The sequence below is a fragment of the Mixophyes fleayi genome, chromosome 4 (assembly GCF_038048845.1).
Source record: "Mixophyes fleayi isolate aMixFle1 chromosome 4, aMixFle1.hap1, whole genome shotgun sequence".
In the NCBI taxonomy this organism is placed as follows: domain Eukaryota; kingdom Metazoa; phylum Chordata; class Amphibia; order Anura; family Limnodynastidae; genus Mixophyes; species Mixophyes fleayi.
In genome coordinates this window covers 5,295,667-5,321,429 of record NC_134405.1, presented here as the reverse complement: position 1 = coordinate 5,321,429, position 25,763 = coordinate 5,295,667, and the positions used below count along the sequence as shown (strand labels likewise).

The window sequence follows — 25,763 nt, the reverse complement described above, 5'->3', positions numbered from 1 at the left end:
CAAACACCGTGGGACTGATTCATTAAGGAAAGTAAAGCAAAAAAAATGAGTAACTTTGAACCTTGGCAAAACCATGCTACACTGGAGTGGAGGTAAATTTAAAATGTGGTGACAGATTTATAATTGGGGAAGAGCATGTCCTTGATTAACTTTAAGGGCACACTCAATTAGCTTTTCGGCCCGCGATTATGCAAGGCTGCATGAGTCCCGATACCGCAACATTGCGGATTTCCTTGTACTGGGTTACACACGGAAATTGAAGATGTTTCAGTACCGTATTGTCACTTTACACGCACTGCCGCTGTTATGCCTTCAGCAGTTATGTATTAACATATGTATGTATTTTGTGTAAACTCCATCTAGTGGTCAGCCTGGTATTAACTTAAATTGAAATCTCAGAGCCTCTGTAGTTTAGTTTCCAATGCACCATGGGTAGCTACAGGTCTCCATTTTAGATATTACATGCTAAGAAGCAAGAGGTGCAGTATGTCTCTCCTTAGCACAGCAACAATGGTAAGATTGCTCCCTAGTTATGCACTTTTGCCATGTGTTTTCATGTTTGCATTACAATGCATTTGTTCATGTTGTAACTGTATTTCCTTGCAATTGAAAATAGAGAAATCACGTCAGGAGGCAATTATAGAAAAGCTTGCTGCAGAAAAGGAAGCCGCAGCTGCCATTGCTGAAGCAGACTTCTTGGAGACTGCAGATCGCCCTGATATAAAAGGCACCATCAATGTACTTGACTCAGAGCTCGGATCCCAAGATCCACTGCAACGCTCATCAGAATATGTCCATCAAGTCTCCAAAATGAGTAGCAACCCTCCAGAAGCACAAGGTATGCAAACAGACTTTATCAGTGAAAAAAGTCTAACAAGCTGTACAGTGCAACCACATGTGAACAGCAAACTGCAAATTTACAAGCAAGAGAATTCTGCACAAGGTGAAACCACAAGGGACATCCCTCCTCCACGTCAAGAGTTTGAGTCTGTAAACTACAACAAAGGCAGCACCTCCTGCACACAAAAGTGGTATTACAGAAGTCGGCTGGAAACAGACATTCCTAGCAGGTATGACCACACACCACTTGCTCACTATGTTCATACACCGACAGCACATCCTAGAGCCAACCAGGACACACTTAGACTTTGCCAAGTTTCTTGCACGACGAGAGCTAGTAACACAAGGACTTTCAAAGTTTAATGACCGGCCTGAGAGCTTCAAAGCTTGGTGATCCTCCTTCCTAAATGCAATCAGAGGCTTAGACCTTTCATATAGCGAGGAGATAGACCTCTTAATTAAATGGCTTGGAAATGAGTCTGTTGAACATGCTAAAAGGATCAGAGCAATTAATATAAACTACAGAGAGTCTGGCCTTAAAATGATCTGGGATAGACTTGATGAATGTTATGGCTCACCAGAAGCAGCACTATTCAAAAGAATTAATGATATCCTTAGATTACCTAACAAGGGCTACCAGAGACTTAGAGAACTGAGTGACTTATTAATGGAGCTTCAAGTAGCCAAGTCTGAAAGAGACTTCCCGGGACTTGCCTACCTTGACACAGCCAGAGGCATTAACCCCATAGTGCAAAAGCTACCTTACAATCTGCAGGAACAGTGGGTCACCCATGGCTCCAAATACAAACAGCGGAATAATTTGCCATTTCCCCCATTCTCTGTTTTCGTGGACTTTGTACACCAGCTAGCTAAGGTCAGGAACGATCCTAGTTTTGCCTTTACCCTATCAGGTGCTACCCCAATGCTACCTAGCCCACGTAAAACGTCAGTTGCAGTCCACAAGATTAATGTGTATCCTCCAGATTCCTTCCACAGGTCTTCCAGATATATCAGTCAAGAGACTAAAGACAAGGATCCTAGCAAACAGTGTCCTCTACATCGGAGACCACACCCTCTCCTGAAATGCAGAACCTTCAGAGAGAAGTCCCTGGAGAACCGCAAAACCTTCCTTCGAGAAAACGACATCTGCTAAAAGTGCTGCTCTTCAACATCCCACTTCGCCAATGACTGTAAGGTCAGTGTCAACTGCACAGAGTGCAACAGCACAGCTCTACACCCTGGGCCTCCCCCATGGACTTTATTACACAGTCACAGTGACACCGAGCATGGCGGGGAGCACAGTGGAGAGGTAAAGAACGCTACTACAGTCACACCAGAGATTACTTCACAATGTACTGAAGTCTGCAAAGAAGTCATAAGCGGCAGATCTTGTTCCAAAATCTGTTTAGTAAGAGTCTACCCAAAGGGCCAGCCAGACAAAGCTGTCAAACTCTATGCAATCCTAGACGATCAAAGTAACAAGTCTCTAGCCAGATCAACCTTCTTTGAAATCTTTAGTATTAAAGGCCCCAACACTCCTTACTCCTTAAAGACTTGTGCAGGGAGTTTTGAGACAACAGGGAGGAGAGCTACTGGCTATCAAGTCGAGTCCATGGACGGAAAGACTTGTCTTCCCTTACCAACTATCACTGAGTGCAACCAGATCCCAGATAACAGGTCTGAAATTCCTACACCAGATGCAGCTATTCATCATGCACACTTGAAACATATAGCACACCTGTTAGCAGAACTGGACCCTCAAGCCCAAATAATTCTACTCATAGGGAGAGATATCTTAGCGGTTCACAAAGTCAGAAGCCAGATCAACGGTCTATACAATGCACCTTATGCTCAACGACTAGATCTTGGATGGGTCATAATAGGAGATGTATGTCTGGGAAACATACACAGGCCATCTTCTGTTAACAGCATGCTTACGCATATCTTGGAAAATGGACGTCCTTCTATTTTACGACGTGTCACAATCGCTTTCTCATAAAAGAATTGCCACCCTTTCCTGTCATAGACTCCTCCAGTAACAATCACGTATGTGACAACTACCAAGATCATCTAGGGTGCACATCTTCCAAAGAACACAGAAGGATGATCAGGTGGCAATGTCCATTGAGGATAAACAATTCTTAGAAATAATGCAGAACGGACTAGTCAAAGATGAGACAAACAGCTGGGTTGCACCTCTACCCTTTAGAACCCACAAACCTCGCCTACCTAACAACAGAGAACAAGTACTTAAACGCTTCTCTTCACTTAAACGTAACTTTCACAGGAAACCAGAGATGAGAGATCACTTCTTCTCTTTCATGGACAAAATATTTGACAATGGCCATGCTGAGATAGCTCCCATCCTCAAAGATACAGATGAATGCTGGTACCTACCTATGTTTGGAGTATATCACCCCAAGACATCGGGTCAGATCAGAGTCATCTTCGATTCCAGTGCCAAGTTTGAAGGCATCTCCTTAAATGATGTTCTGTTGACAGGACCAGATCTTAACAACAAACTTCTCAGAGTACTTATGCGCTTCCGAAAGGACGCTATCGCCTTCACTGCTGATATTCAACAAATGTTCCATTGTTTTCACGTAAGAGAAAAAGACAGGAATTTTTTAAGATTCCTTTGGTTCAGAGACAATGACGCTTCTAAAGACATTGCAGAGTACCGCATGAGGGTACACATATTTGGTAACAGCCCTTCTCCTGCAGTTGCCATCTATGGACTCAGACATTCAGCTCATGAGAGTGAGCAAGAGTATGGTTCAGATGTTAGACAGCTCGTAGAAAAGGACTTCTACGTGGATGATTGTTTAAAATCTTTACCAACAGATGAGACTGTGGTCAGCCTCCTCAAAAGAGCTCAGGAAATGCTTCTCTGCTCAAACCTCAGGCTTCGCAAAATAGCTTCTAACAGCAGAGGAGTGGTAGAAGCCTTTCCTTCTCAAGACCATACTAGTGCCACTATCCAAGGTAAAACCCTGCTCAGGGAGCTAACCTGCGAGTCATCTGACTGGGATGCCCCACTGCCTACACAGAAAAAAGATCAGTGGGAAGAGTGGAAGAACTCCGTATCGGCCTTAACTAACCTTTATATTACGCGTCCATATGCTCCTGTGCCTTCTACAGAGGTACAGAACCAGAGACTGTGTGTATTCTCTGATGCTTCAGTTAAAGCAATAGCAGCTGTTACATATCTTAAAACTGTGGACATAAAAGGACAATACCATATCGGGTTTGTTATGGGCAAAGCAAAGTTAGCACCACAACCAGAGCACACCGTACCCAGACTGGAACTTTGTGCTGCAGTACTAGCTGTTGAGTTAGCTGAACTCATCGCATCTGAGTTGCCTATTGAGCTTGCAGAAGCAGAATTCTACACAGACAGTAAAATAGTGTTAGGCTACATTAACAATGATACCAGACGATTTCATGTTTATGTCAGTAATCGAGTGCTACGGATTAGGAGATCTACCAATCCAAAACAGTGGCTTTATGTATCTACTGTTCACAATGCTGCAGACCACACTACAAGAGCTGTCACAGCCAATCTCCTTAAAGACACTTCGTGGCTCACAGGACCTGAATGTCAGGATCTGCTTGCAAGCCCCTTGCAGTACATACTGCTTTGCATGGCAGCTCCTGCCCTTTTGTCCTATTATTGTATTGTATTGGCAGTTTCTCCACTCACCAGAGGAGCTGCTATTGTGCTTTATTGTGTGCATTAGGGGTTAACCTTCCTGTTCACTAATCATTCCATGCACCTGGGTGTGGTCCATTTAAACCTGTTTCCCCCAGCACACATGGCTGGTTATTGTTGTCCCATCCTGTGATGTCATATTCTTGTGCAACCTGTGGATTCTTCCTCCTGCCTTGCTCCTCTGGTTCATGCCTGTTTGGAACCTGTTCATACTTCCCTGCATTAGCTGCTTACCTGCTGGTTTCTGAACATTGGTATAATTTCCTGCATCTGCTTGCACCTGGTATTTACTACTGCTCTCAATTACCTGCTATTTATACCTTTCTGCAAATAAACAGAGTGTTTTCACCATATTCGTGACTCCTAGCTGTACTCCTGTTTGTGACCGTGACACTGAATTCTTGTACAAAGCAGATTGGAACAATCAAGAAAGTCACACATTTGAGTTAGTAGACGCAGACTCAGATGTTGAAATCCGTACACAAGTGACTACAATCCATACCACAATTTCAGATTGTCAATTGGAGCCTCACAGATTTCAATGGTTCTCAACTTGGAAATCACTTGTCAGAGCCTTTACTTGCTTAACCCACATAGCTCAGTCATTTAAAATGCCACACCTGTAAATGCAAATGGATGTAAGGGTTGGCATCACTGTCAAAATACTTACATAGTAACATAGACACAACAATCCAAGAACCTCATTATCCGTGTTGTGCAACGTCAAGCCTATACTAGAGAGATTGACTGTATTACCATTGGAAAACCTATTCTTAGAGACAGCGTCCTGAAGAAGCTAGATCCATTCCTCGACAAACATAATTTGCTGAGAGCAGGAGATCGCATTGAAGAAGCGAACTTAGAATCCAATGAGAAACATCCATTAATCATTCCTGGAAGTCACCTCGTTACTTCTTTAATTGTGCAACACTATCACAATGAAGTGAAACATCAGGGACGATTATTTACCGAAGGGGCTCTAAGTTCAGCTGGGTTGTCAATCACAGCACAATGAGTGGCCTTTAAGTCTTGTCACTAAGACATTCCCAAGCAAAGATGGGAAAGTCCGTAAGGTCGAGGTCAAGATTTGTAAGCACGGAGAGACTAAGTTATTTCTTAGACCAGTATCTGAGCTGATCTTGTTGTTACCTTTGGAGGACTTAAGTGGTGGCATCAATTGATACCAGGCAGGGAGTGTTATGCCTTCAGCAGTTATGTATTAACATATGTATGTATTTTGTGTAAACTCCATCTAGTGGTCAGCCTGGTATTAACTTAAATTGAAATCTCAGAGCCTCTGTAGTTTAGTTTCCAATGCACCATGGGTAGCTACAGGTCTCCATTTTAGATATTACATGCTAAGAAGCAAGAGGTGCAGTATGTCTCTCCCCTTAGCACAGCAACAATGGTAAGATTGCTCCCTAGTTATGCACTTTTGCCATGTGTTTGCATTACAGTGCATTTGTTCATGTTGTAAATGTATTTCCTTATTTCTGTATTACAGTTTTACCATTTGAATTATAACATTCTTAACTACTGAATAAACAACATTGAAGTAGGAGTGGTTATGCTGTTTGTCTGATTATATTCAGGCTAAAGAGATTATAGTGAAGACAGAACAGCTGCGAACTGAAAACCTAATTGAATATGCCCATAAATGACAGTGTAAAGATAAAGCTGTCAAATATTTGTGTGCTACATGAAAAAACAGCCTTGTGGCCGGGTCCCTCTCCTGCCTGAACACCGCATGGTTGTAGCGGCCATCTTTAAATGGGATCCGGTGCCGAAGGTGTTAAAGCCCCGGCGCTAGGCGCTGCGTGAATGAGTGTAATGTGTAAATGTATTTATTAAAATAAAAATGTGTTTTTATGTGTGCGCTGCAGTGCGGGGGAGCAATACCCGACACCGTAGCAAATGGAGGGTTAAACCCTGTTGCTAGGCGCCAGGGAATGTATAAGTGTAAATAAATGTAGAGAAAACAAACAGTAACTATGCCGTCTAATGTGCATAGGACCCCTCCTAGGACCCCCCGGAGATGTAGCACCTCCGGGGTGTCCTAGGATGCTAATCTGCAAAGAGATCCAGAAGTGGCAGGGCTGCTGCCCCAGGACCTGGACTCTCTCCCTCTGGTACTAAACTACTGGAAGTAGTTTTAGTCGGGAGATTTAAAAGGTAAATCTCCTGCCTCAGACAGTCTAGCACCAGGGAGGAGAGTAGGCTGAGCCTCTCTCTCCCTGGCAGCTCGGGGACAGGGGGAGGTACACTCCCCCTGCCACTAGCGTCAATGATAAAAGGTGTTAACCTCTCGGGGCTAATTCACCTTCAGGCTGCATGAATCAGTCCAGATTGGTTAAAGGGGCAGGAAGTCGAATTACCTCCTGCCAAGCTAAATCTCCAAAACTGTAAAAAAAAGAGCACTGAGTTACACTGAAATGTATTATTATTCCATCTGACCTTCTGATCACTGGTACCATAAACCAATGTGAACTGTCCTTATTAGGACACTGGAGCTAATATCTTGTATATCCTTTTGTGTATCTTGGTGTAAGGAAATGTCTTGTTTTGTGTTTGCAACTTTTCTCAGGGAATTCATTTCTCTGCAGGAAATATGTATTCTGCAACTGTTGGAAGAAAGGACTCATGCTAATCTCATGCGAATTACACCTTTTGATGTGTAAGGGTCATAGGAAGATGCAATTACAAGTGCTGTGAGATGTCCACTGTCTCCAAAGGTTTTGAGATATCAAAGATAGGCGTAAATATTTTTAGCTTTGCAATGCATGTAAATCTATGTTTTGGTAAACAGGTTACATCCTGATTCTAAAAATAGCCTGTAAGGCTGCGTCGAAAATAGTATAAAAAGGGAGCCCTTGTAAACTGAAATGTATCATTCTGATGTTCCATCTGACCTGACCACTGATTTTTAAAACAGTGGAACTGTCCTTGCCAGGACACTTGAGCAATAAACATCACTCTGCTTCAAGACCCTGCGACCTACAGATTAGACCCTAAATCTAATCCGTCCTCCGGCTGTTTCTGAGGTTTGGACCTAGCTTTCCAGTACCGCCGCTCTGCTGCTACCCAGCAGCTGGCCGGTGTGATAGGCCAGGGGGGATCCATCCACAGCACCCTGATCCATAGTAGGCTGTCAGGGGTACCAGCCCAAGTGTACCAGCACGGGAGTACACTAGCAGAGACAGTTACCCAGAAGGAACGTGGTTCTGGGCACCATAATGAATCCCAGTGGTGGCAGCAGGCTCCTCCTGCTGCGGCAGGAGTGGCATATTCAAAATAACGAATGGGGATGGTGGAAAAGTAAGCCCAGTTGGTTCCCAGCAACAAAAGACAGGGTGGCATAGGTGGTCCATCCTGTCACAGTATGTATGTATATATGATCTGGCAGGCAGTGGTGAGGTGCAGAATGTATGATCTGGCAGGCAGCAGTGGGGTGCAGTATATATGTATGTATGATCTGGCAGGCAGCTGTGGGGTGCAGCATGTATGTTTGTATGATATGGCAGGCAGTGGTAGGGCGCAGTATGTATGATCTGGCAGGCAGAGGTGGGGTGCAGTATGTATGTATGATCTGGCAGGCAGCAGTGGTGTGCAGTATATATGTATGTATGATCTGGCAGGCAGCGGTGGAGCGCAGTATGTATGATCTGGCAGGCAGCAGTGGGGTGCAGTATGTATAATCTGGCAATCAGCGGTTCGGTGCAGTATGTATGTATGTATGTATGTATGCATGCATGATCTGACAGGCAGCGGTGGGATGCAGTATATATGTATGTATGATCTGGCAGACAGCGGTGGGGTGCAGTATATATGTATGTATGATCTGGCAGGCAGTGGTGGGGTGCAGTATGTATGTTTGTATGTATGATCTGGCAGGCAGCGGTGGGGTGCAGTATATATGTATGTATGATCTGGCAGGCAGCGGTGGGTCGCAGTATGTATGATCTGGCAGGCAGAAGTGGGGTGCAGTATGTATAATCTGGCAATCAGCAGTTCAGTGCACTATGTATGTATGTATGATCTGGCAGGCAGTGGTGGGGTGCTGTATGTATGTATGATCTGACAGGCAGTGGTGAGGTGCAGTATGTATGTATTATCTGGCAGGCAGTGGTGGGATGCAGTATGTATATGATCTGGCAGACTGTGGTGGGGTGCAGTATGTAGGTATGATCCGGCAGGCAGTGGTGGGGTGCAGTATATATGTATGATCTGGCAGGCAGTGGTGGGCTGCAGTATGTATGTATGATCTGGCAGGCAGTGGTGGGCTGCAGTATGTATGTATGATCTGACAGGCAGCATTGGGGTGCAGTATTGATGTATGTATGTATGTATGATCTGGCAGGCAGCGGTGGGGTGCAGTATGTATGTATGATCTGGCAGGCAGTGGTGGGCTGCAGTATGTATTTATGATCTGGCAGGCAGTGGTGGGGTGCAGTATGTATGTATGATCTGGCAGGCAGTGGTGGGGTGCAGTATGTATGTATGATCTAGCAGGCAGTGGTGGGGTGCAGTATGTATATGAACTGGCAGGCTGTGGTGGGGTGCAGTATGTATAAGATCTGGCAGACTGTGGTGAGGTGCAGTATGTATGTAGGATCTGGCAGGCAGTGGTGGGGTGCAGTATGTATGTATGATCTAGCAGGCAGTGGTGGGGTGCAGTATGTATATAATCTGGCAGACTGTGGTGAGGTGCAGTATGTATGTATGATCTGGCAGGCAGTGTTGGGGTGCAGTATGTATATGATCTGGCAGGCAGTGGTGGGGTGCAGTAAGTATGTATGCATGATCTGGCAGGCAGTGGTGGGGTGCAGTATGTATGATCTGGCAGGCAGTGGTGGGGTGCAGTATGTATGTATGATCTGGCAGGCAGTGGTGGGGTGCAGTATTTATGTATGATCTGGCAGGCAGTGGTGGGGTGCTGTATGTATGTATGATCTGACAGGCAGTGGTGGGGTGCAGTATATATGTATGTATGATCTGGCAGGCAGTGGTGAGGTGCAGTATGTATGTATTATCTGGCAGGCAGTGGTAGGGTGCAGTATGTATGTATGATCTGGCAGGCAGTGGTGGGGTGCAGTATGTATGTATGTATGTATGTATATATGATCTGCCAGGCAGTGGTGGGGTGCAGTATGTATGTATGATCTGGCAGGCAGTGGTGGGGTGCAGTGTGTATGTATGTATGTATGTATGTATTTATGATCTGCCAGGCAGTGTTGGGGTGCAGTATGTATGTATGATCTGGCAGGCAGTGGTGGGGTGCAGTATGTATGTATGATCTGGCAGGCAGTGGTGGGGTGCAGTATGTATGTATGTATGATCTGGCAGGCAGTGGTGGGGTGCAGTATGTATGTATGTATGATCTGGCAGGCAGTGGTGGGGTGCAGTATGTATGTATGTATGTATGTATGTATGTATGTATGTATGTATGATCTGCCAGGCAGTGGTGGGGTGCAGTATGTATGTATGATCTGGCAGGCAGTGGTGGAGTGCAGTATGTATGTATGTATGTATGTATGTATGATCTGGCAGGCAGTGGTGGGGTGCAGTATGTATGTATGATCTGGCAGGCAGTGGTGGGGTGCAGTATGTATGTATGTATGTATGTATGTATGTATGTATGTATGATCTGCCAGGCAGTGGTGGGGTGCAGTATGTATGTATGATCTGGCAGGCAGTGGTGGGGTGCAGTATATATGTATGTATGATCTGGCAAGCAGTGGTGAGGTGCAGTATGTATGTATTATCTGGCAGGCAGTGGTAGGGTGCAGTATGTATGTATGATCTGGCAGGCAGTGGTGGGGTGCAGTATGTATGTATGATCTAGCAGGCAGTGGTGGGGTGCAGTATGTATGTATGATCTGCCAGGCAGTGGTGGGGTGCAGTATGTATGTATGATCTGGCAGGCAGTGGTGGGGTGCAGTGTGTATGTATGTATGTATTTATGATCTGCCAGGCAGTGTTGGGGTGCAGTATGTATGTATGATCTGGCAGGCAGTGGTGGGGTGCAGTATGTATGTATGATCTGGCAGGCAGTGGTGGGGTGCAGTATGTATGTATGTATGATCTGGCAGGCAGTGGTGGGGTGCAGTATGTATGTATGTATGTATGATCTGGCAGGCAGTGGTGGGCTGCAGTATGTATGTATGTATGTATGTATGATCTGCCAGGCAGTGGTGGGGTGCAGTATGTATGTATGATCTGGCAGGCAGTGGTGGGGTGCAGTATGTATGTATGTATGTATGTATGTATGTATGATCTGCCAGGCAGTGGTGGGGTGCAGTATGTATGTATGTATGTATGTATGATCTGGCAGGCAGTGGTGGGGTGCAGTATGTATGTATGATCTGGCAGGCAGTGGTGGGGTGCAGTATGTATGTATGATCTGGCAGGCAGTGGTGGGGTGCAGTATGTATGTATGTATGTATGTATGATCTGCCAGGCAGTGGTGGGGTGCAGTATGTATGTATGTATGTATGTATGTATGATCTGGCAGGCAGTGGTAGGGTGCAGTATGTATGTATGATCTTGCAGGCAGTGGTGGGGTGCAGTATGTATGTATGATCTGGCAGGCAGTGGTGGGGTGCAGTATGTATGTATGTATGTATGTATGTATGTATGTATGTATGATCTGCCAGGCAGTGGTGGGGTGCAATATGTATGTATGATCTGGCAGGCAGTGGTAGGGTGCAGTATGTATGTATGATCTGGCAGGCAGTGGTGGGGTGCAGTATGTATGTATGATCTGGCAGGCAGTGGTGGGGTGCAGTATGTATGTATGATCTGGCAGGCAGTGGTGGGGTGCAGTATGTATGTATGATCTGGCAGACTGTGGTGAGGTGCAGTATGTATGTATGATCTGGCAGGCAGTGGTGGGGTGCAGTATGTATGTATGTATGATCTGGCAGGCAGTGGTGGGGTGCAGTATGTATGTATGATCTGGCAGGCAGTGGTGGGGTGCAGTATGTATGTATGTATGATCTGGCAGGTAGTGGTGGGGTGCAGTATGTATGTTCCAGCATCAGTCATGCTCTGTGTGTATATATATATATATATATATATATATATATATATATATATATACTCCTATGTGTACCTTTACCTGAGTCCGACAGTTGCTCCTTGGAGTTTAGCAGTGCTGGCACAGAGATGCTTTATGTCCAGCCTGGAGGAAATAGACCAAGATCACAGAACGGCTGGGGAAAGAGAGGAACACACATCCTGTTAATCAGAACCACCCCAATGACCATGCTATACTCACATGTACCCTCTGCCACGTGCTTTACAGAAACACACACACATCCCCTCTGTCCACATGCTTTACACACACACACACACACACACACGTACCCTCTGTCCGCATGCTTTACATACATGTACCCTCTATCCAAATGCATTACACACACACGTACCCTCTGTCCACATGCTTTACACTGTGTAAAGCATGTGGACAGAGGGTACATGTTTGTGTAATGCATTTGGATAGAGGGTACATGTATGTAAAGCATGTGGACAGAGGGTACGTGTGTGTGTGTGTTAGGGATGTGTTAGGGACTTTTGGTGTCTCGTGTTTTGTGTTTTGGATTCGGATTTGCTTGAGGTTTTGGGTTCGGATTTGTTTCGCAAAACACCTGCCGAAAGGTTTTGGTACGGATTTAAGGTTTTGGATTCGGATTTTTTTTTGAAAAAAGCATAAAAAGTTCAAAAATCAAGTTTTTGGGCTTATTTTTACTCCTACGCTATTATTAACCTCAATAACATTCAATAACAATCATTTCCACTAATTTACAGTGTATTCTGAACACCTCACAATATTGTTATTAGTCCAAAACGTTGCAACGAGGTATCTTTCTGGACTGCGTAGTGGAGTGGTCCCCACAATATAATAAGAAAACCATCAACTGGTCTTAATTACACCAAAATTTGTACCTGGACTGCGTAGAGGAGTGGTCACCACAATATAATTAAAAAACCCTCCACGGGTCTGAATTCCAAAAAAAAAGTTTCTTGACTGCGTAGTGGGGTGGCCCCCGGTACACAATTTTTTACAGGGGCCACAATATAATTAAAAAACCCTCCACGGGTCTGAATTCCACCAAAAAAGTTTATGGACTACATAGTGTAGTGTTCCCCACAATATTATTTAAAAATTTTGCAGCAACAGTCAACGTTGTTTAATATCTGATACACCTCTATCTGGACTGCATAGTGGAGTGGCCCCGGTACTAAATTTGGTACCGGGGCCACAATACCTCCACCAACTTCCAAGTGTAGTGTTTATAACATATAAACACTACAGTAGTTCTAGCACGTCAATACCTCTTGTTTTAAATTATGACAGGGCATTTTACTTTTGGTTTAATTTTTTGAATTTGTTGACATTTTGTTTTACTTTTTGAACATGGCAAACGACTGTTGGACGGTCAATTGTTTTGTGAAAGACATAGCGGTCTTACGACTTCCCCTCTCGGAAGATGACCGACTAACAGCAGCAACAGCAGCAGTGGCAGTAGTAGGCGTACCGCTGCAGGATTCCTCGGATGAATCCCGTATTGAAGAGGACTCAGTCTGGCTGCTGACTTGGGCTGCAGGACTGAATCTGATGGAGATCGTGGAGGAAGTTGACGAGGAGGGTGTTGCTGGTGTGTATCCAACTGGACCACGGGATTTAGGTGTCCCTGTACCGATGACGGTCCTAGCCCCAGTTCCTGAACTAACCACTGAACTATGAAGGTTATTCAGGTGACGTATAAGGGAGTATGTCCCTAGGTGGGCAAGATCCTTACCCCTGCATATTTGAGCTTTACATAAGCTACATATGGCAAAACAATTGTTGTCCGGATTGGGATAGAAATAACTCCAGACCGAAGAGGTGCATTTTTTGGTCTTCTGACCCGGCATGACAATGGGCTTTTTAATCCCATGGACATCAGCTGTTTCCCCCACTGCTGCCTTATTTACAATAACCACATCAGCATCATCATCATCAAGTTCCTCCACACCGCCAGCTACATCAATAGCCTCCTCCCGAGCCACCTCTTCCCGTACAGTGATGGGAAGGTCAGGCTTGACAACCACCAACACCCTTGGACTCGCCTTGGGGATTTGTGATAATTTCTCTTTAGAAGGCAGAGTTGTTTGCTGTGTTGTTGCTGACAGCATAACTCTATTAAATTTTTTGTAGGGGGGGGGAGGAGGAGGGCTTAGTTCCTTGGGTGAAGCTGAACCACTAGTCATGAACACGGGCCAGGGGCTAATCCGTTCCTTGCCACTGCGTGTCTTAAATGGCATATTGGCAACTTTACGTTTCTCCGCAGATGATTTTAAGTTTCTCTTTTTGCTACTTTTACTTACTTGGGCATTTTGGATTTTACATGCCCTGTACTAGGAGATTGGGCATCGGGCTTGGAAGACGACGTTGATGGCATTTCATCGTCTATGTCATGACTAGTGGCAGCAGCTTCAGCATTAGGAGGAAGTGGGTCTTGATCTTTCCCTACTTTATCCTCCAAATTTTTGGTCTCCATTATATGTAGCACAAGATACTGCAGAATGTGTGAACTTGGTAATATTGCAGTACCAATGGACTTATACTGCAGGATTGGTTTTGCAAATTTTGTTGTAATTAATTTTTTTTAAAATTATTTTTTTGTATTTTTTTTTTTAACTTTCTTTTAATTTTTTTGAAAATGGGGAAATAACTATGCCCTTAGAAGGACAGAGCACAGGACACAGCACCACTGGACTGAACAGGACACAGCACAGGACCCAGCAGCACCACTGAACTCAAAATTGACAGAGCAGAGCACACAGCACCACTGGACTGATACTGCAGAACACAGCACAGCACAGCACAGCACAGAACTAAACAGCACAGCACGAGATCTACCAGGACAGAGGACCACCTAACACACCCTCCCTCTATCCTGATCAATGCCCGAGTGAAGATGGCGGCGACTAGCGGGGAATTTATAGGATCCGAGTATCGCGAGATCCGACAGCGGGATTATGACTCCGAGCCTCGGTTTCAGGTTTTCATTTGGCGCCAATACCCGGATCTAGCTCGGATCGGAAACGCTCGGGTGGGCTCGGATTCACGAAATCCGAGTGCGCTCATCTCTAGTGTGTGTGTGTGTGTAAATTACACACACACACACACACACACACACACACACACACACACACGTACGTACCCTCTGTCCACATGCTTTACATACATGTACCCTCTATCCAAATGCATTACACACACATGTACCCTCTGTCCACATATGTAAGGGTAAAATTTTATGATTATTAATTTAATATCTATCATATATTAAGCTTTAGAAACTAATATGTTATGCTATAACCTTAAGATAAATTAGCAGATATTATGCTCAGTTTTAAAGACAAATTTTCAAGGTTGTGAAACTTCATAGCAGGATGTTCCCATGAACAGAAACAGACCAAGGACACGCAGCAAAGTGAGACATTCTTTACAGATAAAACCCAAGGTCTGAAAGCTGGGGGCAGCACAAGTATATTGGCAGAACACCTGGAAAGTGATAACGCAGAAAGAAGAAAGAATTATTTGAACTTTATTGAAAAACCGCAATATATATAATTGTTGATTGACTTACTTTCATAATCTACTCTTATAAATGGTTATTCAGCATCTAATCCCCATAGACTTATATGTATAAATGTAGACGCTGAAGCGGTCTCAAATTGGAATAGAATAAAAGTTGCTCAGAATTATATCATACAGGAGTTGAGTATTTTTCTGCACACATGTACCCTCTATCCACATGCTTTACACAAACATGTACTCTATGCCTGCATGCTTTACACACACACACACACACAGACACACACACACACACACACACACACATACACACGTGCCGTCTATCCACATGCTTTAAACACACACACACACGGCACCCTCTCTCCGCATGCTTTGCATGCACACACATCCCTCTCTGTCCACATGCTTTGCACGCTCACACACGTACCGTCTCTGTCCACATGCTTTCTAGACGAACGCACACGCTCTGTCCACGTGCTTTACACACACACACACACACACACACACGTCTCCCTCTGTCCACATGCTTTACACACACAGACCCTCTGTCCGCATGCTTTGCACGCATACACGCGCGCACACGTCCCCATGCTTTGCATGCGCGCACGCACGCACACACGTCCCTCTCTGTCCACATGCTTTACACACACGCGCGCGCACACACACACACGTCCCCCTCTGTCCGCATGCTTTACTCACACAACACACATACACGGCACCCTCTGTCCGCATGCTTTACACACACACATATATAAACACACACATATAAGCACCCTATGTCCACATGCTTTGCACGCAAGCGCGCACACACAGATGTCCTCCTCTGTCCACATGCTTTGTACGCATGCACAGTCCTCCTCTGTCCACATGCTTTACACGCACGCACACGTCCACCTCTGTCCACAAGCTTTGTACACACACAGACACACACACACGTACCATCTGTCCACATGCTTTGCACACACACATGTACCATCTGTCCGCATGCTTTGCACAAACGCGCGCACACACGTCCCCCTCTTCCCACATGCTTTATACGCATGCACACGTCACCCTCTGTCCACATGCTTTATACGCATGCACACGTCACCCTCTGTCCACATGCTTTGCATGCGCACACACACGTAACCCTCTGTCCACATGCTTTGCACGCACGCAAACACACACACGTCACCCTCTGTCCACATGCTTTGCACGCACGCAAACACACACACGTCACCCTCTGTCCACATGCTTTGCACGCACGCAAACACACACACGTCCCCCTCTGTCCACATGCTTTACACGCGCACACACTCATCCCCCTCTGTCCACATGCTTTACACGCATGCGCGCACACACACGTCCCCTTCTGTCCACATGCTTTACACACACACACACACGTCACCCTCTGTTCACATGCATTGCGCACGAGCACATGTCCCCCTCTGTCCGCATGCTTTGCATGCGCTCGCGCCCACACAAGTCCCCCTCTGTCCACATGCTTTGCACGCACACATCCCCCTCTGTCCACATGCTTTGCATGCACACACAGATTTCCTCCTCTTTCCACATGCTTTGCACGCACGCATCCCCCTCTGTCCACATGCTATGCACGCATTTGCGCCCACACACGTCAACCTCTGTCCATATGGTTTACACACACACACACACACACACACACACGTACCCTCTGTCCACATGCTTTGCACACACACACACACGTCCCCCTCTTTCCACATGATTTACACACACACACACACACACACACACACACACAAGTACCCTCTGTACACATGTGTTAGAGTGGAATTGTATGATTATTGATTTAATATCTATCATGTGCTAAGCTTTAGATGCTAATATGTTATGCTATGACTTTAAGAGAAATTAAGCAGATATTATTTCCAGTTTAAAAAGACAAATTATTCAAGGTTGACCATAACAGCAGAATGATCCCATCAATGAAAACATTCCAAGAACATGTAGCAACGTTCTTGATAAGATAAAACCCAAGGACTCAAAGATGGGGGCAGCACAAGGATATTGGCAGAAAGCCTGGAAAGAGATAACACACAAAGAAGAAAGAGTTGTTTGATCTTTGATGTAAAACTGAAATATATATATTGTTAATTGATTTTCTCTCATTATTTTTCTGTCTTATAATTGGTTGTTTAGAATCTATACCCCTAGACTTACATGTATAAAAATAAGCGCTGAAGTGGTCTCAAATTGTAACAGAATAAAGCTACTCAGCATTATATCATACAGGTGTTGAGTATTTTCTGTTCACCAGTCGACTGAAAACCAAGAAAGATCTGACTGACATTGAAGGTGCTTGATAGAAGTATCGGTGAACCCCGATACCCCAACATTTCTGGGGGCTCGTCCGGGATGCTCCAATATCTCCACACCTGACGCCAAACTCCACTGATGTCCAGAGAACTGCTGAACTAAATCCGGTGAGTAAGAAAAGTGTAGATTTCTACCTACTTACTCTGTTCAGTATTTCTTTGTATGTCTAAGGAAAGTCAGTTGAGGTGATTAGAGGGTATTCTATGAACCCAATGTTCAGTCAGAGGAAAGGATAATGAAATGATAAATGTATGGATACTGTAGATTATGATGGATGTAGACAATTTGAGTTAGAAGATAATAAGAGAGGTGTATGTAAGAATTGTACCTGCTGCATTGTTCTGAGAAAATATTCAGGTTGCAAGAGACCTAGACTAGAGTGTGTTACAACTACAAATGCATATTACGGTTTTGTAAGTAATGAAAAAGAACTATATTTTACGTTAGGGTGCATTTGAATGAAGAAAAACTACATATTGGCCACAAAATCATATGTTACCAGATTATAAACCTATATGTCCATACACTGACTTGAGGGGAAGAATCGGATCAGCCATAAATGCCAGCCTTTTAATCTACAGCCGATAAAACTCACATCTGGTGTTCCTATGGCAGACTAGGAGGTAAAGGATTAAAGATACTTATAGTCTGTACAAAGGGGAAAATTGTATTACCTTATTCCACTTATAAGACATTGTATCCCAGATACTGACTGTACTGTGACCAGTAACCCAGTAAATGGGGGCACAGAACAGTAAGATGCCTACTATAGGCAAGCCTATGGATATAATGAAAAAGAGAGAAGGTAGTAAAGCTCTTTAAAGAATTCATAAAGTACTCAAGAGAGCAGGATTTCCCCCAGAAGGGACATTAGACTTAGAGAAATGGTATGGGTTTTATTTGAATAATAAAGAATGGATAAAAAGGCTTGGCTATGAAGATCAGGTCAATGTGTGGATATGCTAAATGTATGTTTGATCCTGCGCAGCTGAATGAGTGAGATGTGCCCCTCCCTTATTCTGTGTAAAAGATTTCAGTGTATTGAGATAAGAAGCACTCTGTTTTTTGTTATCTGACAATGTATGTAATGCTGATAAAATATGTCCGGAGTGCTGAGTGATAATAACATGTTGAGGCTAACTTGTATTTAGTCTAATGCTGGGACTTGTAGTTCCACAGCAGTAGGCTGGAAGGTATCAGCTGATTTTTCTTTCTCTGTATGTGAGTTTTGTCTCCGTCTTACTTCGTGTGAGGGAGATCTGTGTTTGTCTGTCTTGTCTGTTTATTTTTTTTACAAGAGACATGTTTCAAGGTTAAAGAAGTTGTACATTTTGTAAATAATATAATGTCTGCCTGCTTAATTCTAAGCTTTTAAAGAGATGCATAACAAGTGTTGAAATGTTTTGGTCCGTCATTACACGATTCAGTGGACGGACAAGTTGGCTGGGGTCCAACAAGCCGTTTCTGTATTTGAACAAAATAATTTTGTTTCTGAAATTTGCGAAAAATAGCTTTCTCTTTAATGAAGTTGAGAATTGTGGGAGTGAGCCTTTACATGAAGATATATATTACAAGCTGTTTTTATCTGTGTGAAAATGGCGCTGATGAATGTTCTCAGAAATAAGGAGGGTTTGTTATGCCCATAAAGAAATGTTACGAGATAAAATGTCGTCTGTGAGCGAGAATTGTGAATATATATTTGTACTTTAAACATGGAAATCAAAGAATCTGGAAATATGTGTGAATATTTGGTTTACAAAGAGATGATGAGAAAGGAGTGGCTTTGAACACTCGCCCAGGTCTCGTCACTTTGACATTCCCTGTTTGTGAGATTAGGGACTGCCCCTTTGAGGAAATCAGTTTTTCATTGCATGGAACGCATAGCGTCACAGTTAAGCTACAAAGAGAAACTTTTAAACAAGTGTCGTATTAGCAGCTGTTCAATGTGAATTAATAACAGTTACTGTAATTCCTAGTGAATAAATGTTAATCTCTATGCAAAAGTTTTTTCTTCACAGAAGCTCTCCAGCTACAAAGCACCCTTTCAATCCAGATTGAATTTATCCAACTTCCAATGAATAGAAGTTTGCAATGTTTTGATCCACAGCTACAACAAACATAAGTAAAAACTAATCAAGAATTTAAAAACCGTAGACTCTGCTGAGTAATGATTACCTTGTTTTGGAAAGAGATATTAGAGTTTATGTGCTATTCGCATAGCAAATGCATGAACCAGATGGTTTTTCTGTATGTGCAGAAAGCAAAAAAAAGGTTTTTATTTTTATCCTCATAACAATTTTGAGTCAATCAGTGTTGTAAATGCATTCACTGCCATTATTTACTGTGCTATAATAGTAGTATACTGCAAGTCCTTCTTTGTATCGTGGGTATGGTAATGCATTGATGGGAATTCAATATTTGTACGGAAATTAAAAAGATTTAAGACTTTATGAGCTATTATCTGTGTTTTTGCATTAGCATTTCTGGGTGATAGTAAGACATTTACACTCTCCACTGAGCAAAACCAAATGTTTAACCAATTTTAAGCTAAAGCAACTTCAGCACCAGCACTGGCTTTGCCAGATTGTGACAGAGCTACTCAAGCACACAAAGTTGAAATCTTCACTCAAGATAATGCCCAACATCGCAGACTGTTTAAGACCAGATTCCTCAATGGCCTTTCTGAAACATATCGTCAACAATTGTTCCTTATAAGACCAGAAGTAGTAACAATGGAAATGCAATCCATGCTCCAAGTCCTGGAAGGTATAGAAGACCGGGAAAAGGAGAAGCAGAGGAAAGTCAAAGACAAGTCCCAAACCGTTCATGTGGTCCAAGAAAATAAAGACTGGAAGGTTCGTAAAGACACAAGAGGTGCACCTGAGCAATAAATAAAGGAAAAAGGAAATATGACTCTGGCAGAAATGAAAAAACAAGGAGTTTGTTTCTTTTGCAAACAAAGAGGCCACATGAAAAGAGATTGCATTAAGCATAAGAAATGGCTGGAAAGAAGAAATCAACAAGCTACAGACCAACAACTGGCATAGGAAATTGGCCCTCCAACATACCTCCGGCTGACATATAACCAAACTCTGAAAGATGACTTAACTAAAGGCCTAATGAATATCATATTACCTAATGGTCAAGAATGTGAGTGTCTAATTGATACTGGAGCAAGCCACACTGTATTAAGAAAACAGGAGGTACCTCAACAACTATTAACAGAAATTGGTTTACCTGCTATAGGCCTAGCAAGAAAATAAGTAAAACTAACAGAAAGTAAACCAGTCACACTTTTAGTAGGTGAAGAGACAATTGAAGTACCAATACAATTTCTCACTTCCTCATCTTGTCCCTATAATCTGTTGGGAGCAGATGTACTTTCAAAGATACAAGCCAGCATCAAATACACCCCAACTGGAGTAAAACTCATAAGTCAACTCCCATCTCCAGTCCAAGAAGATCTTACAGCAGCAATCTAGATGCTAGAGCAGATTAGCACATGTCACAAGGATAAGACTGTTAATCTACCAGATTGGCTGAACATAGTACCAGACAAGTTATGGTCCAAAGGAAAACACGATGTGGGCACACTTAAAGTAAATCCTGTAAAACTGACACTAAAGCCAGGAACACATCCTGTCTCAATTAAACAGTACCCACTTGCTGCAGCTCAAACCAAAGCGATCTCAGAACAAATACAAGAATATCTACAAATAGGGGTGTTAAGAAAATGTCGCTCTCCTTATTTTACACCCCTATTCCCAGTAAAGAAACAATATGTTGGACAAGTGGGTGCAATACTGGATGGTTTATGACCTAAGAGAGGTCAACAAAAGACTTCTGATCAACACTCCCATTGTACCTAACCCCCACACTTTGCTTAATCAGATACTGCCAAATGCAAAATGGTTTTCAGTAATTGACTTGGCAAATGCTTTCTTCTCAGTCCCAATCACAGAAGATAGTCAACTCCTTCTAGCCTTCACCCATGATGGAAACCAATATTGTTGGACAAGACTCTCTCAAGGAGGAGCCACAAGCCTATCAGAATTTTCAGAAGCAATGGCACTAATTCTCCAAGGATGGAGGCCTATCAATCCAACTACTCAACTCATTCAATATGTAGATGATCTCATGGTGGCTGCGAAAGCTGAAGAAGAATGCAAAGCAGAAACACTGTCATTACTTTGTTTTCTGGCCGAACAAGACTGCAGAATATCACAAAGCAAGTTGCAACTAGTACAGGAAAAAGTAATATTCTTAGGACATTGTATCTCTGCAGGAACCAGACATCTTACAACTGAAAGAGTTAAAGTTATACGAGACATGAAGACACCAAAAACAGTCAAAGAAATCAGAGCCTTTTTGGGACTCCTCGGATATTGCAGAGAGTGGATTCCTTCAGCTTCAATTCTTATGCAACCACTGTATGAATGCTTGAGGAAACAACAGGGAACAGAACCACTCAATATAACTGAAATAGAGAATGCAGTGCAAGCCCTGAAACACGCCATCTCTACTGCACCAGCACTTGGACTACCAGACTATCTGAAACCTTTCACATTGTTCTGCTATGAGCAGTCAGGACATGCTCTAGGAGTCCTCACACAGAAACATGGAACGAAGCAAAGGCCACTGGCCTATTATTCTGCACAACTCGATCCAGTTATAAGAGGTTCTCCATTATGTATACAAGCAGTAGCAGCAGCAATACTGAAAGAAAAGGTAGCAGATATGGTATTGGACCATGCACTTATTATTCAAGTTCCACATGCAGTCACAGAAATTCTTAATCAAGCAAAAACAAGACATTTGTCTGCAGCTAGACTAACTAAATATCAGGTAGCCTTGCTCAGCGCCTCACATGTAACAATTACCAATTGCACAGTCCTCAATCCAGTAACCCTGCTCCCCATTGATGATTCAGAAGAGGGGAGTAAGGGGAGTCGCAAAGAAGATGAATCATCAGACAGGGGATATGAGGACCTGAGTGAAGTGTCTGAAGAAGAAACTGAAGAAATACACACACAAAAATTTTCACATGATTGTTTGGAACTTATGAAATTAGAGACTTCAGCTTTGCATAATGTTACTGACACACCACTTTCAGATGCAACCCTAACTCTTTATGTAGATGGATCTAGATACTATGTGGATGGAGTTCCATACACAGGCTATGCCATCACAACTGAGGAAGAGGTGCTTGACTCAGGAACACTGTCTAATGGAGCATCAGCACAAGAAGCAGAATTGATAGCTCTAACTAAAGCTTGTGTATATGCAGAAGGACAAAAAGCCAATGTATATACAGATTCACGTTATGCCTGGGGAGTGGCGCATGACTTCAGTCCCATTTAGAAAAGCAGAGATTTCCAAGAATCAAATGGAAAATCCATCAAACATGCAAACTTGATTAATGAACTGTTTAGAGCATTGGAACTCCTTAAACAAGTGGGAATTATAAAGGTTCAAGCTCACACTAGAGAACAAACTCCAGAAGCAAGAGGAAATAACTTTGCAGATCAAGCAGCAAAAAAAGGCAGCCCTCCAACCAAAAAATACTACATTTCGTGTAGACTCAACAGAAGGTGACACAGACAAATTTCAATTCCCAGACCTACAAAGCAACAAACAAGCAACAAAGGAAGAAAATAATAAGTGGGAAAAAGAAGGTGCACAGCTTGATGAGCAAGGAATATGGTCAAAAGAAAATAAATGGTGCCTACCAAGAGCCTTATACCCAGTAATGACTCAGATTGCACATGGACAAGTACATCATTCCAAAGAGGCAATGACTAATAGGGTATGGAAAAATTGGATTGCCCCTGGATTTAACTGTGCGGACACAAACTATGTGGCAGCTTGCTGGATATGTGGAATACACAATCCAGGGCAAAGAGTAAAGACCCCAAAGGCTTTCTATCCCTTTCAGAGACTTCAGATCGACTATATACAACTTCTTAAATGTGGTACCTACGAGTATGTGTTAGAAGGAAAAGCTACTGCTAAAAATACAGCAAAGAAATTAATCTCAGAAGTCATCTATAGATATGGCATACCTGAAGTTATTGAATCAGATAGAGGTACAACCTTTACAGAAGAGATAATGAAGCATGTAATGAAGAACTTGGGAGTATCACAAGCTTTTCACACTCCTTATAGGCCACCAGCAGGTGGGAGGGTAGAAAGGCTTAATGGTGACATTAAATTGAAACTACAGAAAATGATGCAAGAAACCAAAAAGACTTGGTTAGAATATTTACCAATAGTTCAGTTTAACATTAGAACTATACTTATGAAGAGACACAGGTTTAGCACCAAATGAGATACTGTTTGGCACAGCACACAGAACGGGCTGTTATTTTCCATAGCAACTACAGCATGTACGTGGTGATTTGTTGAATTATGTTGCCTTATTACAGAAACAACTAACTGAAATACATGGTCAAATGTTCTCCTCCATTCCAGACCCTAATTTTGATACAGGTACCCATAAACTGCTATCTGGGGACTGGGTGGTCATAAGAAAGCACATCAGGAGACGTCTTGAACCCAGATATAAGGGTCCTTATCAAGTCCTGTTGATGACTCCCATGGCAGTGAAAGTACAGGAAAAAGACCTGGAAAGTCTTCAAATCAGGGGAGTCTTGTTCTGATAAATAGAAATGACTGTCTTATGGTATTGATATGTCTTACCAGAATATTTCTGCCTGAAGTAGGGGTCAAGGCCTCCCTAACCCAGTATGAAACAGACAGATAAGTGACAAATTGCCTATGTCACTGTGAGAAACAGAAGGGGAAGGAGTGCTCAACAATTTGCACTCATAGGAGAATAAACTTTGAAAATGCCTTTGTGAATACATAACCTCATTGGCAAAGTTGTCAGCAATGATTCATTTTGAATATTGGGAATATTGCCATTAGTAGCAAAGGGTTTGGCAATCCAGCTCATTGTATATGTGGTAGAGAAAATTGTTATATGGCTGATTAAGAAATTACTGACACTTGATTGTTGTTCCTGCAGGAAAAATAATGAGCTTCCAGAACCAGTAATGATCACAGAAATTTCTACAAGTTTAATGTCTGAGACAAACAGTGAACATTATCAGCAATGGTCAACAATCAAACCAAAAACCTGCACAGTCTGCAACAAGAGATTGACAGTGACCATCGAGAAACCAGAATGAAAATTGATGTCCTATTCATTAGTGGGACATATTTGTTAATGAATCTTATTCCATATAGAAAGCAATGAATATCTTGATTCATCCATTGATACTAATTCTTCTTGTACTAACTATAATGATTATATGGAACTGCTACTTAACATGTAATACAAGAAAGCTTTTGAATAGATATCAGCAAAGTATTCCCCTCTATGCACCGAGATAAAACATTAAGTAGGGAAAGAAAAGTTATGGTGATAAAGTACCAGAGATATGTGCTTAATGAATTCTTGTTCTAATCATATGGGGTCCTTATGATACCATATGTTTAAATGTAGGTACTAACTGTCTTCTGCTGAGTATCGCCATGACTGATAGGTAGAGGTTAATAGTTGATATTTAATCAAAGAGGGGAATGTTAGAGTGGAATTGTATGATTATTGATTTAATATCTATCATGTGCTAAGCTTTAGATGCTAATATGTTATGCTATGACTTTAAGAGAAATTAAGCAGATATTATTTCCAGTTTAAAAAGACAAATTATTCAAGGTTGACCATAACAGCAGAATGATCCCATCAACGAAAACATTCCAAGAACATGTAGCAACGTTCTTGATAAGATAAAACCCAAGGACTCAAAGATGGGGGCAGCACAAGGATATTGGCAGAAAGCCTGGAAAGAGATAACACACAAAGAAGAAAGAGTTGTTTGATCTTTGATGTAAAACTGAAATATATATATTGTTAATTGATTTTCTCTCATTATTTTTCTGTCTTATAATTGGTTGTTTAGAATCTATACCCCTAGACTTACATGTATAAAAATAAGCGCTGAAGTGGTCTCAAATTGTAACAGAATAAAGCTACTCAGCATTATATCATACAGGTGTTGAGTATTTTCTGTTCACCAGTCGACTGAAAACCAAGAAAGATCTGACTGACATTGAAGGTGCTTGATAGAAGTATCGGTGAACCCCGATACCCCAACACATGCTTTACACACACACACGTTCCTTCTGTCCACATGCCTTACACACACACATATACAAACAAACACACATACAAGTACCCTCTGTCCACATGCATTACAAACACACACACATCCCCCTCTGTCCACATGCTTT

General features: G+C 42.8%; 1 protein-coding gene and 1 long non-coding RNA gene across 6 annotated transcripts in view; one reads left to right on the top strand and one right to left on the bottom strand.

Annotated features, from left to right (window-relative positions):
- LOC142151003 (uncharacterized) overlaps positions 1-25,763 on the bottom strand; it is a 100,175-nt gene that overhangs the window by 4,692 nt on the left and 69,720 nt on the right. For 2 of the 5 annotated variants that reach the window (XM_075206259.1, XM_075206260.1), the window contains exon 2: positions 11,670-11,763. The exons of the other annotated variants lie outside the window; for them this stretch is intronic. The gene's annotated coding sequence lies outside the window, so the exon portion shown is untranslated. The remainder of the gene's footprint in view (positions 1-11,669; positions 11,764-25,763) is intronic. 5 annotated transcript variants of the gene reach the window in all.
- On the top strand, positions 18,826-25,520 carry LOC142151022 (uncharacterized). The gene is made up of 2 exons (XR_012691125.1): positions 18,826-19,590; positions 23,940-25,520. It is a non-coding gene; the product is annotated as an uncharacterized LOC142151022 (long non-coding RNA).